This window comes from Chlorocebus sabaeus, chromosome 22, assembly GCF_047675955.1.
Source record: "Chlorocebus sabaeus isolate Y175 chromosome 22, mChlSab1.0.hap1, whole genome shotgun sequence".
Classification (NCBI taxonomy): domain Eukaryota; kingdom Metazoa; phylum Chordata; class Mammalia; order Primates; family Cercopithecidae; genus Chlorocebus; species Chlorocebus sabaeus.
Genome location: NC_132925.1, coordinates 65,636,444 through 65,641,553, shown reverse-complemented (window position 1 = coordinate 65,641,553; position 5,110 = coordinate 65,636,444). Strand labels below are relative to the sequence as shown.

Below are 5,110 nucleotides of genomic sequence, written 5' to 3'. Positions count from 1 at the left end.
GGAGAAAAGGAGCAGGGCAAGGCATGGGTGAAGGTATAAAAGTCAAGCTTTGCCATTTTGCCAAGCACCCCTTTGAACAGAGCCAGAGGGTGTGAAATCAGAAAGCTTGGTAGCACCCCAGTTCTCCTTTCCTGCACCCTTTGCAAAGGTAGTACCATCAGCAGGAATAGCAACTCTCAACAAGTCTTCATTATAATAGAATATCCTCTACAGGTCAAGTTCAATTACCACAAACCTCCTCATCACAAGAGATTTCCAGTCTTAAGACAGGCAGTGGGTGGACACTAGAAAATTCTCTTATATGCATTTACTCCATAAACGCAACAAATGCCTTAGATCCCTGCTCCTCCAAATGTGGTACCCACATCAGCAACCACAGAGTTAGAAATGCAGAATCTTGGACTGCATTCTAGGCCCACTGAATCAGAAACTGAGTTTAACAACACACCCAGGTGATTTATATGAGCATTAAAATGGTAGCATTGACTTAAAGCAATTATGCTCAAACTTTGCACATTAGAATTACCTGGAGAGGTTTTTAACACCTCCCTAATGCAGGCAGTACTCCATATAATGTATCTCAATTATCAGTATTTTTAAAACCAAACTGGTTCCAATATGCAGCTAATTTTGAGGAACCATGACTTAAAGATAATAATAACAATATTTGTATTCGAATGAAAACTTTCCCCAGACTTTGCATTCCTAATTACCACTTGGGTTTTCCTGAAAACTTAGATATTAAAAATTTCAATGTACAGTTCTGGGCAGGGGTCTGGGGAGTGCAGCAGCCATGGTGAGCTACCCTGTCCTCACCAACGGCACCGAGACACCCATCCTGGGGCTGGGCACCTGGAAGTCCCCTCTGAGCTAGGTAACCAAGGCTGTGAAGGTAGCGATCGATGTCAGGTACCCCCACATCGACTGCACCTACGTGTACCAGAATGAGATTGAGGTGGGGGTGGCCATTCAGGAGCAGCTTAGGGAGCAGGTGGTGAAGCCAGAGGCTTATCAGCAAGCTGGGGTGCACGTACCATAAGAAGGTCCTGGTGAAAGGATCCCGCCAGAAGAAGCTCAGCAACCTGAAGCTGGACTACCTGGACCTCCACCTTATTCACTGGCTGACCGACTTTAAGCCTGGAAAGGAATTTTTCCCATTGGACGAGTCGGACAACATGGTTCCCAATGACACCAACATTGTGAACACGTGGGCAGCCATGGAAGCGCTGGTGGATGAAGGGCTGGTGATAGCTATTAGCATCTCCGACTGTAATCATCTCCAGATGGAGAGGATCTTAAAGAAACCTGGCTTAAGGTATAAACCAGCTGTTAACCAGATTGAGTGCCACCCGTACCTCACTCACTCCAGTACTGCCAATCCAAAGGCATCTTGGTGACCACCTATAGCCCCCTTGGCTCTCCTGACAGACCCTGGGTCAAGCCTGAGGCCCCTTCCATCCTGGAGGATCCCAGGATCAAAGTGATGTCAGCCAAGCACAATAAAACCACATTCCAGATTCTGATCCAGTTCCCCCATGCAGAGGAACTTGGAGGTGATTCCCAAGTCTGTGACACCAAAACACATTGCTGAGAACTTTAAGGTCTTTGACTTTGAACTGAGCAGCCGGGATATGACCACCTTACTCAGCTACAACAGGAACTGGAGGGTCTGTGCCTTGGCAAGCTATACCTCCCACAAGGACTACCCTTTCCATGAAGTTTTGAAGCTGTGGATGCCTGCTCATCCCTAAGTGACCTATACCTGTGTTTCCTATCTCATTTTTTTCTTGCAAATGTAGTATGGCCTGGCCTGTGTCACTCAGCAGTGGGAGAGCAACCTGTAGAGTGGCCAGCAAGGACTTATCTAGGTTGATGTTGGATCTGAAGAGCAGTGTCAGTAGAGTAGAAGTCTCTTCCAGTTTGCTTTGTTCTTTTTGCCCCGGTGGGGAAAGTATAACCTGAATACCCTTTTCTGACCAAAGGGAAGCAAAATATACCAGGTCAAAATAGCACCACTAACAGTTGAGTTTTTTGTTTTTGTTTGTTTGTTTCTTGAAATGGAGTCTTGCTCTGTTGCCCAGGCTGGAGTACAGTGGCGTGATCTTGGCTCACTGCAAGCTCCGCCTCCCAGGTTCACACCATTCTCCTGCCTCAGCCTCCCGAGTAGCTGGGACTACAGGCGCCTGCTACCATGTCCAGCTAGTTTTTTGTGTTTTTAGTAGAGACAGGGTTTCACCGTGTTAGCCAGGATAGTCTCGATATCCTGACTTCATGATCCTCCTGCCTTGGCCTCCCAAAGTGCTGGGATTACAGGCGAGAACCACTGCACCTGGCCACAACAGTTGAGTTTTGACTGCTTGGAACTGTAATCCCTTCAGCAAGGCTTCTCTTTGCCTCAAATAAAAAGTGCTTTGGTGAAAAAAAAAAAAACAACTCAATGTATTCTGTCGTATAATTAATGCTTAAATTTCCCAAATTCTGATGATGCTAATTTTAATTTGCAATAGATCCATAGCTGACAAAGGGTCATTTAGTCAAGAAAGTTTGCTGAGTCTTACCATTCAGAGATAAAACAATTATTTGTTTTTAAATAGCGTTTACAGTTCAAGATTGCTTTTCAGATTGAATGATTCTTCTCTCTTATTTCTCAAGTCATTACTCAATAAAGGAGATAAACAATCTTAACCATGTTCAACATTTTCAGGCATGATTATTATAAATATTTTGCAAGTTAGCTTCAGGAACTGAAAAGATTTCTTGATGGCAGGTGATACTTTTGTTGAATCAACAAGATTGGCTGGTCTCATGGTTGGCGTTTAGTGAGTCAATCATTTTCACTACACAATAGATAACAGTGAACTAAAATTTTCTTTTATTCATTGGGAGCTTATTCTGTGATACTAAGAACAAAGAAAATCAACTCTCTGTGGAACCAGAGTCAATCTTCCAAAATGTAATACATCCATTAGGAGAAAAAGAGAGTGTCAGACAAGAAACAAATTGGCTAAATTGGTTGAAACATTTCTTTAAAATTAAGTTTACATATTAAAGGAAAGATAAAAGGAATAAGCACATCATTTGCTAAGACACAAATATCATCTGATTTTCAGCTATTTCACATTTCTATTTTTTCCCCCTTAGTACATTTTCAGTACTTTTGGTTTTGAAAAGCAGAAAATGAAATCAAACTGGCTTAAACAGAAAAGAAGATGAATTTATTGGTACATATAACTAAAATATCCATGGGTATCTGACTTCAGGTGCTGCTGGATCCAGTTGCTCAAATTATGTCAGTTAGTCTTTCTCTTTCTCCAGATTCTGGTTTTTTCCGTACTGCCTTAATGTTTAGTTGTTTGTATCCCACAGTTGGCAATTATGTCCAATAAACTTCAAATATCTATCTTATTGCCTGATTGTGTTTTCATTGCCTGCCATGGAATCAGATTTGTAGCCAAGGAGATACTTCTTGGCAAGATCATGAGTCTGTGCTGGTCCTGCGGAGTTGGAGATACGGCCAACCCAGTTTAAATCATATACACTGAGAACAGGTGAGGGTAATGATGCCCCAAAGGATAATCAAAGGATTGATGTCAGAAAAGGGAGAATGGATACCAAGAAGGCAAAAATACTATTCTAGAAGAGATCCTACATCATTTGCCTTTAAGACCGATACATAATATAACGGTTTCCTTTGAAAAGTTCAGGAGAAATGAGCTTAGAGAATTATCTTTTCATTTTTGTTTTTATCCTGCAGCAGAGACTTATAATACATATATGTTGTACCAGCTCAATTTTAAGAAAGAGTAAATGTCTGATGTTCCCTATCGTAAATTCCTGCAGTACCACAGTCCATGAGGAGGAAACCTGAGGGCTGAGGGAAGTGGTGCAATGAGCACACTGTGGTCAGCCTTGCTAAGAGTTTCATTTATCTTGTTGAATGTGAAATCCATCTCTTTTGAGCATAGCCTGGTGCCCACTTTACTTGTATGCTCTCCCTTATTCATCTATTGTTGATATAAAATTACTTAAACTCAGGGTTTTTAAGTGATTTGAACAAAGAAAATCAACTTTCTATGGACCAAAACTCTATTTTCCAAAATGTAATACATTCAGGAAAATGTGCACCGAGGCTTCAAGGTGGGTTCCCAAGACTCAACTGATAATGCTCTTTATCATCATAAATAGTAGCTCCCAGAAACCCAGTGTAGACACCAAGAAATTATTACATGACGAAGACTGAACTCTTATCTACTTCTCAATCTTGTATTTTTTTAAGACAAGCAAAAATGAGAAAAGTTTTGTACAATTGCACCAGAGAAATAGGATTGATCAAATAAATGGTTAAGAAACCCTCAAATATTTTCCTGTGGAAATTCTTTCTTTCTATGGCTTATGGATGTGAAGAGTAATATACTAGATGGATGTCTAAATATCTTGTCTTTTTTCTGCCCATCCCATTCCAAGAGTTAGAATATCAGCCCTTATTCAGAGTTGTTAACTTATCATCCTAGGAGATTTACAGAGTAGTATCAGTTTTTAAAATGTGCCACCATTGCTTTGAAGTAGGGTTTCACAGTCACAGCACTATTAATATTTTGAGTCAGATAATTTCTTATTGAAGGGGGCTGTCTTATGCATTGTGGCCTGTTTAGCAGCATCCCTAGCTTCTACCCACTAGATGCCAGCAGTGTTACTCCCTCTTTGTGACAACCAAAATCTCAGACATTGCCAAAGGTCCCCTGGGGTGCAAATGTGTTCCTGGTTGAGAATCGCTGCTTGAAAAACTGAAATGAAAATAGTGAAAACCATGACATACTCTTCTAAGATAATGGGACAACTGTACTCCAGAATAAAAATAATCTTTCCTTGTCTCTTAAATTCTGGCATTGTTACCATTATTACTTTAGTTTTAACCCAAAATACACTTTTTAAAAGTTCTGAGAATAAAAGCTGAACCTGCAAAATAGGATACCTCCTTTTGCTACATTAACCTTAAAAGGTACAGAAGTAAAGAGAACTACTGCTTACAGGGGTGTCAGATGGACATGCCTGCTTAAATGAAGATTCCTCTTTTCCACTTTCCTCCTGGTGTCTGCTGGTCACTATAGCA

General features: G+C 40.9%; 1 pseudogene; it reads left to right on the top strand.

The window, feature by feature from the left end:
* Positions 1-793: 793 nt before the first annotated feature.
* On the top strand, positions 794-1,751 carry LOC103227913 (aldo-keto reductase family 1 member B1 pseudogene; annotated as a pseudogene).
* The last annotated feature ends 3,359 nt before the right edge of the window (positions 1,752-5,110 follow it).